Source organism: Zalophus californianus, chromosome 3, assembly GCF_009762305.2.
Source record: "Zalophus californianus isolate mZalCal1 chromosome 3, mZalCal1.pri.v2, whole genome shotgun sequence".
Lineage (NCBI taxonomy): Eukaryota > Metazoa > Chordata > Mammalia > Carnivora > Otariidae > Zalophus > Zalophus californianus.
This window is the reverse complement of record NC_045597.1, coordinates 110,748,784-110,759,610: the sequence shown is the minus strand read 5'-3', so window position 1 is coordinate 110,759,610 and position 10,827 is coordinate 110,748,784.

Below are 10,827 nucleotides of genomic sequence, written 5' to 3'. Positions count from 1 at the left end.
TTGGAAAGAAGAAAGCGTGCACGTGGGAGAGTGGGCAGACTCTGCCTTCCCCCTCCCACCACCCCTTTCTTTGTCATTTTTTTCTAGCTTCACTTCAGAGGCAGACTCAGAATTACCTGAGTCTGGAAATACCAGGTAACACTCATAAAGTTGTGACAATCACTACAGTATCCCATATCAAAGATTTTTTAAAATGCCATTTATCCACTAACACTATTGTGCATTAGAACAGCATGATCTTACAACTCTAGGGACGAATAAAAATGTTTGGCTTACCCTAAGATTCCTTTTCAAGGTCAAAAAAAAAAAAAAGAAATCCCACTCCATAATCAAGAGACATGCATTTTAGTAACATCAGATGTATTCTTCTCTTTACCCTTATCAAATAGCTACTCTTCCCATACTCTTAGTTTGAAGTCTAACCCTTTTCTTCTAGAATAGGGGGTAAGGGGAGGGTGATGAAATGTTGGAACAACTGAACATCCCCGTCCATTTTCTCCAAAAGCCTTTTGTATTCTGGCAGATCTGTGCAATCTTTTCTTTTTTCGCATGACACTGTAGGCCTAGGCCTGAAATAACGGGGAAGAGAGATGAGTATCAGGATTTCTCAGCAAGAACTAAACAAAACATACATCTTCTTTAGCGTGAATTGGACTGGGGGCGGAGTGGGCGGGCTTGGAGGAAGGAAAAGAGAATGGAGTATTTGAATAAATATGAATAAATTTATTAGTTACTTTTCACAATCAGATAGCTCCCCTCCCCCCCGCCGCCAAAAGGGTTATTTTCTATCTTTCTAAGGATGTAAGCCTTAATGAAAGCAATCTTAGTCACAAATTTGAGGAAATTGCCCAATAATACGTTTCCATGTATTTGAACTGAAAAATTGTTAACCACGCTTTTGCTCCAAGACGTGTGAGGGCCATTCAGGGGCTGTAGGGCCCTAGATAGACACACAAACAAGCATGTGTATATCTGGAGCCCCACACATCGTAATAAACACAGCTGCATTTATTTGAGTATGTGATCCCATGTACATGTGAAAACATTCAAACAAACACACTCAACAGATTTATTTGATTGTGCAATGGGGCAATTATTCAAATAAACATACTCGGTGCAATTATTTGAATCTCACATTGCATGTTCATCAATCACAGCGCTAAAAAGGGGGGGGTGGGAAACACCAAAGAATTTATGTGGGAAAAAAATATATGTGAAAACAACCTTATTATAGATTTTATAGGGTTAGCCAAAATTATGGCTCCCTCCTTAACTGTAACTCAACTATTCTGTATTCAATGACATTTGTTTCTAATGATTAATTGATTCATTCACTTGATCATTATATTGGAATGACTACAACCCTCAGATTCATATGATAGCGAACTTTACAAACCTGAAGTGGGTAGAAAGGTGAAATCTCTGTATTTTAAGTGCAGAATAGTTCTACATCTTACATCAAGGGGACACTGTTTAAATTATCACCACTTTAAATAACACTCTCATAAATTTTAAAACATTTATGCATACAACAAAACATTCCTACATTTGAAGACATTAAAAAAATCACAGGTGACTCATCTGATCATTTTATATATTAATAAATATTATGACATATATGTGAACACATCACGAATCATATAGGTGTACCGAGAGGCAATTTATGTCTCTCTCAAGTATGTACTGACATAACCTAATATACTAAAATGGGAAGGGGCGTTTAGTCACTGAAATATGCATCGTGTAACAAAGATGAAGAAAATACATGGCTTGTGCCCATCATAAAAAAGATTCAGACTGAAGGCTTAGCTTTGGTTTTTATTCAATTAAATTGTTAAACTGTGCACAGTGATTTTTTTTTTTTTTAGAACTTGAGACATTTGTGATGTTGGCTGTTTAAATCTTTGTTACCTTCGCTGTGAATTGAAATTGTACATATTTAGTAAATCATGCAGACAAAACAAACTTTTTAGACAATATTTTTATTGGAGAGTTTTCTTTTCCTGTATCCATGTTAAAAAAAAAAAAAAGACCTCCTTTCCCAAAATAAAAATGTCAATACTAAATTTAAAGAAGTATAAAGGAATGATTGCTTCCTTTAGAGCTAAATATTTAAATAAACATGGAGATCATTGGCAACCTGTTCTTTTGGGCTAATAGGCCGTGTCCAATTTTTTGGGTCTGATGTTTCAGAGGGCCTCTGATTCAGGGTAGAAGATGATCTATTAATCTCTGCATTCAACAAATGCTATTGAATAACAGAAACAAAGCCCTCAGCCTTCATTTGTATATGAAATACAGAACTAGATGAATAACACTGGGTTGACATGATGCTGAATGTGCCACAAACCAAAACTCTCTCTATTAAAACAAGCACCCACCACCCATAATCTAGTATGACATGTTAAAATGCTCCAAAATATTGAAAATATAAAAGGCACACAACTATTCTCATTTGGCTTTGAGATGAATATGACAAAGATTCTAATAATTTTAGTCAAAGAAAATGATGAGTAAAAAGTACATGAAGATTAAAGCAGTGACAAATGATCTTTTAAGTGTTCTAATTGGTCTTTCTCATTCATATCTTTGATTCTACAGAAATTGCAAATCCTGATGGTCCTGATTTGTAAGTGCACCCATCAGCTTTCTCTCTTTCACTTCACAGAATATGCTTGTTAGATTTGGAACGAAGAATAAGCCCCCAAAATGTTAAAAATAGACTACTGCCCTGGCAGGAAATTTAGTATTGGCAAGCCCAGAACTCAGAAGGAATTGATCTAACATAAGGAAACATTCAAAGAAAGATTTGTGCATTATGATCCTTCTCTGACCATTTTCAGAGGAGTCAAATGGAAGGATGAGAGAGAAAGAGAGAGCAAGAGTGCATGGGTTTTGCAGACTTTGGATGTGCACATTGAATATTTAGTGTTAAAAACAACATTAGACATGAAAAGAGTTAAAATGGAGTGTTTCTGAGACATTTGATATATTGTTTTCTTACACAAATGGAAAACACTTAAAATGTTGATACTGGAAAAATAAAAGCTTCCGAAGACAACATCACAAAAAACCTCTATGTAACTTATAAGATATGCCAACAATAAAAGAGAGAAAATATTAATTTACCTTTACTCTTTTTATAAGAAACTTAAATTTTAGTTTATGACCTTTCCTTAAAGGAAAATCACTTTTATCCATCCCTAAAACAGTCTTATTTTAGAGCTAAGAAGTGTAGTTACACTTCATTCTAGTTTTGTTTAGGAAAAGAGGAATACAGTCTTCAAATTACTTGAAAAAAAAAACATAGATGAATAAAGGAATATAAATTTAGAAAGGAAACTCAAGAACATCCCTACACTCAGAGAAAACATTATGTGTATTTAGCGACCACAAGCAACCTAGACCTTGGTTTTTACATCTCTTCTGAAAGATACCACTTCCAACACAAACAGTATTTCCCAACCCTGTAGTGCAGCCCAGGATTGGTGCAGACATAAAGGGAGAACACCAACTATTGAATAACCCTCACCACTTCCTGCAGTCCTGAAACATTCAGTGGAGGTCTACCACTTCATTATTGAACATGCTTAGAAAGTGTGAGCTCATAAGTTTCCGGTTGAAGGTACATCTAAGCAAGAGGGGAAATAGAGAAGTACAAACCACCCTGCCCAACTTGTTTTTAACACTAAAATGCCATTCCTGGAGAAAGTAGGTCTTAGAAGAATCAGCCTAACATATGAGTAAACACTTTTTTTTTTGTTTCCGTAATATAAAGTGTTTTTGTATCATCAAAGACAATTCCATGAAAAGGAACATTTCACTCACTTTAAAATACATGGTGATGGAACATTAAAGAAAAATATCTTATCGAACAAGAAGGGTTCTAACCACAATAGCTGCTTATTATGTGCCACCTCGGTTTTTAAAATGGAAATTAAAATAATGATTCGTACAAATAGTTTTCCAGGAATTGTAATGTTCTCTTGAGTCAGATGCTTTCACCTACAAATCACCTTATAAATATGTTATAAACCCCTATATGGCTTGGCCAAATTATAACACACTTTGTGTCTGCATTAAAAGTGTCAAAAATCTTGTTCTTGTTCTTTAATAAAACTCTCCTATGAGTTGGGTAGGAAGACGATCTTTATGTGTGTAACACTTAGAAAAATAAAAGACCCCTTGCATCTTGTGGATGAGGAAACTGAAGTCTACATATCCTTGAGACCACACTGGTTATTTGTTTGTTTCTATTCCTGAAGGATCTGGAAAGCACTTAAGCATAGACTCTCGGAACCCTAACCTCCTGACAGTGCTCTCTTCAACGTGCCACAGTGAAGCACTCCTTCAAATGGCTATGAGAGCATCGAAAGAAATGAGCTAGCTTCCCTACTTCCTGCAAGAAGTCTGTTCTGGTCCACAAGGACTCTTCATGCATGGATGGAATGAAAATAGTCTACCCTGGAAAGGCTGTAAAACTGATCACATCATCATCTAAGGGCTGCTAACCACTCCAGGACTAGCATCTCCTCTGAGAGCCAGAGACATTCTCAATTTTGACAAATGCGCTTTAAAAATTGTTAACTGCTGTCCTTATATTTTATGCACTAGTTTTGTCCGAGACTTTCGACAGTGCTTATGTCCATTGAGGAGCCGTGGCTCCACCAAGCCTCTCCAACCAGTTTTCAGCCTGAACCCACTCTGTGAGTCTTTTTCTAGTCATGGCTTTTCTGAATCCCGTGTGCGCTGAATGACCAGAGGCGGTCAGAGGAAGAAACAAGACAGCAGAGTACCAGGAGTAGTAGGAGATTCACACAACTACAATGGGAAGAGTGGAATAAACTGAAATAGATGAAAGAAAGAAAGAGCATGGAGGGGTCAGAGATATTCTCTCATCTGAAGCCTTGGCTTTTAAAATTCTGGAACTCAGAGAGAATAAGAGTCCAAGTCATCCCATAGTCACTAACAGAGCTGAGTTCAGAAGCCAGATCTCCATAGATGCTTTTACTGCTTCTATTTATGCTTCTAATACTACTATGATTCTTCTATTCTATTCTATTTAGTGGTCCTAAGAATAATACTAATAACTAATAGTTACAACATTGATAGCTCGCCAATTTTCTGAGTGCCTACCATGTGTAAGGCATGAAGCTAGGTACTAGAGGATATGCAAAGGCGAACGAGGTTGGATTACTGGCCTCAGGTTTCTTGTAATCTGTCAGAGACAGACATACACAAAAAGGTAGAATACAGAGTTCCAGGTCCCAGAGGGAATGTATGGATATGAAAGTCCCAAATAGGCCCTCTCCTACACTGTGGCAGGGTTTTTCTTTTATTTTTACTTTTTGTATTTAAACACAAAATCACACCATTCCCCCACTAGCACCCATATTGTTGAGTGATGCTAAACGAAAAGCACTTTTCTATGTCTTAGGAATGCCATAGTGAACAAATGATAGCTCCACTTTAAGGGTTCTACATTGTAGGGGAGAAGGTGGACAACAAAACGATTAACGTGTTGAAAATAAAACATGATATAAAAGTGAATGAGATGGAATTGGGGGACAGGCAACCTCAGCCTGGGGGGCCGGGAGGGGAGTGCCAGAAAAAGTCTCTCTGAAGGAGCGGTGTTTGACACAAGCTTGAAGGATGAGAAGTGAGCCATGAGAAGATTTGGAGCGAGAGTGTTCCAGGAGAAAGGACCAGCAACTGCACAGACCTCAGCGAGGAAGGCGGATGGCTTTTTGAGAATAAAAAGGCCAACCAAAGAAAGCACAGCAGAAAAGGAAGAAGCGTGGAAGACAAAGTCAGGTAGAGAAAACATCTGCCAAGCCCAGCGAATGGTATAACATGTGATGCCTTGTGAATCAGAACTCGAGAACAACTTCAGAGAGAGAATTCGGAGGATTTTAAGGAATGAGACTTGTTAGGTGTTTTGGTCCAATGTCATGTTTCCATGGGTGAGAAAATGGAGTTTATGAATCCGTGAGGTTTACCCTGTGGGAGTCAGAAGACTCACAGTCTTTTATTCCCAGTGAATAGAAATGCACTTAGCAACCTGTCCATGGCCTTTTCCTAATTCCTTCCCCTGCCAAATGCACAGTGACATTCTATGTCCCTCTGACTTTAGAATGAGAGAAATCTCATTTCTGGCTCCCACAAGACCACCTGCCTTGTGTCTGGTCACAAGCAGCTCTGTCAGCCTGGAAAACAGAAACTGTTTGGGCCAAAGAAGGGTTGTATTTCAGAAATGAAAGCACTCGATGCAGCAAACAGGCCACCACGGTGGCATGTTACCCTGGAAGCACCTTCCCCCAATGGCACGTCCCGGCACAGTCCCCACAGTTGCCAGTTTGCTCAAAACAGCTGTGCTAGAATCAGCCATGAGCAAGGGCCCCAGCCATTTCCCCTTCTCCTGAACTTCTCAAAAATACAAAAACTCGGCGAGCGGAGAGAGAAGCCAATAAGAAGTAAGGAACGTGCAGCAGGTGGTACCATCTGTGCCCGGCTAATTCCAGCCAAAACAATCTGCTCCCTAGAGTTCCCAGTTGTGGAGAAGAGAAGAGAATCTGACAGTGGCGGAGCTGGGGAGGGGGCATAGGAGGGCAAGTGCCCAGACTATTATTCAAACGTTCAGCTGGTTGGGAAGTAGATTATTGGTGCCAGTGAACTATTATCTCTCTCCCTTTCTCTTTACAACCACTGTGGGAGATTCCTCCAAAGTCTCGCTAAACTGGCAAGGATCAGATCCCACACCTGTGAGACAGACATGGAGGCATCACTGTGAGTCTGTCACCACTGGGGTGGGAGGGACAAACATTCCACAGCAAGACTGGGAAGCGCAGCCCACCCCAAGATGGAAAACAAGGTGGGGGGGGGGCGGGGGGAGGGAGCTTATGTTTATTTTATTCTATTTTCCTAGCAACCAAATTCTCTCCCCTCTCTCCTGTTCGTTCTTTGAAAATGATCCACGGTTTAGAATGGGCTTGTGTTCCTCGTGCCTGATTCCCCAGGTTGGCATTTTCTGAAATAAAATCCTTTCCCTTGATGGACTTCCTTGTGAAGAGCAAATCTCCTCTGGCACGCTTACAACCGTGGGATGCATAAATGCAAGCAATTCGAAGAGAGATCAAATTGTCTGCAGCAATAACTTGCCCTTAATAGAGTAACAGAGAGACAGGGCCCATGCTTTTCACAGATGGAGGAGACGGTAATGATTCAAAGGGCACAGAAAGACCTGTCCACTAAAAAAGAAAATCTTACCCACTGCAAAATGTCCACCAGCACTTTAGGTTAAGGTACTGTCTCCAAAAAGTCACGTGTTAAATGCAAATACCTGGGAGAGGTGACATTTGCCTGTTATCACCTTCCCTTAGATTCACTGGCCCATATATAGCTAACAGTTGAGCCCTGAGAAAGAGGGGCAGGAAAGTTCACTTGTATTGGAAGAAGACGAGTGATGGTCTAGATTTTAAGTGCTGACCCCGAAAACCAGGACCTCATGGACCCTTGAAAGAAGGGTAGGTGGCAGCTAGCCCCCTGTTTGGGCTGAATGGTGTCCCCCCAAAAGGTATATTGAAGTCCTAACCTCTGATACCTATGACTATGACTTTATTTGGCAATGGGATATTTGCAGATCTACCCACGGCTGGGCCCTAGTCCAACATGGACGGTGTCCCTGTAAGAAGAGGGAAATTTGGATACAGGCACCAGGCCATGGGAAAACAAAGACAGAGACTGGAGGGATGCAGCTACAAGCCTAAGAACGCCAAGGATGCTGGCCGTCTCCAAAAGCTGGGAGAGAGACATGGAACAGATCCCTCAGAAGGAAGCAACCATGCCAACACCTTGATTTTGGACTTCCAGCCTCCAGAACTGTGAGTGAATAGATTTCTGTTGTTTAAGACACCCAGTTTGTGGTACTTCGTTGTAGCAGCCCTAAGGAAACCAAGGCACCCCCAACGCAACTGTGGTCAGGGCGTCAGCATTCAGTGTCCAGGTTGGTCTTAAAATCAAGATGAAATTTTGGTCTAACCATTCTCTTAGTGCCTGAGCTTTAACAGATAAAGCAAATACCAGAAGGAATATCCCTTTTGGTTTGGAGATGTATGTCATCAGGAAAAAGACAGACTGCCTGTTCTTTTTTCCCAAATGTCTTCTATAAGGTAATCTTTTTAATTAGGATAATTAAATTCTTGTTTCAAAGGGCACCAAAGTGCAAGCATTATTGTCTGATTTCCTGTAAAGAGTATTTTCCTGCCTCCTGTTCCACAAGGTGTCCATTAACAGGAGAAGCACCAAGTGAGTCAGACATTATGGTTACAGGTTTGTGGCTCGTGTCAGTGCTAAGAAGAGGGAAATGAGAAAGGAAAACATAAATTGGGAAACAGTGTCAGAGGGCAGGCCAAGATAATGGAAGAACCAGAAAGCAGAGGAAAAGGGTGTTGTGTGGGAACCAAAATCTCGCTTCAGGTAGGAAATGTCAGAGAAAAATACAGTAACATTTTTTAAATTAGGGAGGGGGGAATCTAAGCAGATCTTTATTGTTTTTTGTTTTGTTTTGTTTTGTTTTGTTTTTTGGCAGCCCGAGTTCAGTAACAGAAATCAGTGAGATGTGTCCTCTCCCCGGATTCATTACTGCCATGTGTCCTGAACCTTTCTTAGCTCCAAGTTGCCTGTGAAACTGACTAGTAATTCCTGCGGCGTATTTCTATCACTGAGATTTGGGGAAGGATTTGGGGAGTTCTGTGGGTAAGGCAACAAGCAAGTCCAAGACAGGAGTGAGTCAACTGGAATGCCTTGTGATAATGTTGATATATTGCCACCCGTGGCCAGCACATAAAGCTGCGAATCGGCGGGACCAGGTCCTGGGATGAGTTCTCAGATGCGCCCATGAGCTCCATTCTGCCCCATTACTCCTCATCTATCGCTGCCACCTCCCCCCCCCCCCCCCCGGAGCGAGTGGGCCACAGATGAGCAGGTAAGAAAGTCAGGGAATACTTCGTGGAAACTCTCTCCTCTCTGTGCTGTGAAGAATGAACCCAACTCTATGCCTTCTTCACAGAAGGCCAGCCTGCCATCCTTTACATTTTTTTTCCTAGAAGATGGTATATCATCTTAAAAGCCTGGTTTAATTTGCTTTTCTCTAAGCTTTGTGGTATTTTTTATATGCCATTAGTCAGTTATTGCATGTTACTAGCAATAATAGTCCCGCCTAATGTATTTAATTTGTTTTGAAAATCATAACACATCTTTATGCACAGAAGAGGCAGCTTTTAACTCCATTGATGACTTCCTCTTTAAAAGTCCTCCTTTAAATCCCTAACCACACTCTTCTTGGTTTTCTTTCTACCTACTAACCAGGCTCTGCTGTCTTCACTCAGTCCTTAAACGGCGGTATTTCCAGGGCCCTGCTGGGGCTGTCCATTCTCCTCGTTCTGATCACCGTACTTCAGTGACTTTTTCACCACCCACAGCTGCAATACCTACCTGTATATACTGCAGACGCACAAATGCATCTCCCTGGTGAGACTTCCCTCCTGCACATGGAAATAAATACTGGGCATCACCACCTGATGGTCTCAAAGGCTCCTCTGATTTACCATGTCCAAAATGGAGATGGCCATATCTTCTGCCCACCTGCCATGTTCCCCAAAAACCCAGTGACCATCACCTCCTGGGTTCCTCAGGTGGAAATCTTGAGACTCATCCCACTATATCTCTAAAAGTGTTATCACTTCTGTGAGTCATACTCTGCATTCTCTCTTCTACCTGATCCTTTTCCTTGATCACCACTGGCACTGCCTCATTTTAAGCATATATCAAATCCCAAGAATGGCCCTACTAGCCTCTCAACTGGTCACTCTGGCCCCACTCTCACCCAGGGAGCTGCCTTCTTCTGACACAGCAGGGGATGGAGTTGCACTGAGGCCTGATGGAGAGGCTAGCAGATAGAAGAATGCCACCTTTTATGTGCTTTAATGATACTTCTTGATCTTCTTTGTATATGCCTTACTTGAACATTATTTCATCACGGTCTTAACAACTGCTATCTTGACATATATCCTTAAATACAACGGAAAAGGACGTGCCAAGAGAAATAACTAATCCGCTGCCCACCCCCACCCCACCCATAACTAGACTTGTGGTCCTATCACCTTCTAATTCATCCTGCATTCCCACATTGGCTAAAAGTGCTCTTCTGATGCTTTTTGCTTTCATGTCTGTCTTCTCCCTAAACGTGGAAGCTTCTTAAGGGCAGGGACCATATTATCTTTGTAGTTCAACTTCTCAGGGAGTTACCGCTACCAAGTACATATTCAATATGTGTTCACTGATTTAATTCACCACTGCCAATTTGATTATGCCAAAGCCCTACTTAAAAATCCTTCAGCGGTTCCCCAAAGCACCCAAAATACAATTTATATCCCTTAATGTGGCCCACAAAGCTTTTGTGAGCTGACTGTTCCTTGCCTTTCTTTCCATCATCTGTCACCATCAGCCAACTGCATCTGCCTGGACACAGTCCCTTCTATTTTCTGTTTTTCCTCCAGAACATAGCTCAAGGGTCACTTTCTTAGACAATCTTTCCTGAAGCCCTAATCTTAGACATGCCCCTCCTCTTGGCTTCTGTATGAATCCTGTATATGCTTCACGAATGCACTATCCAGAGTCATACGTTCCTGAAAGGTCAATAGTGCGAACATTCTGACTCCAACACCTAGCAAGAATGAAGAAAATGTGAGTCTTCTGGAAAGAGACTGTCAGCAACATCTAGGCCCCCACAGACCCCAGTCATTAGCCAAATAGAAGAACAATTCAATG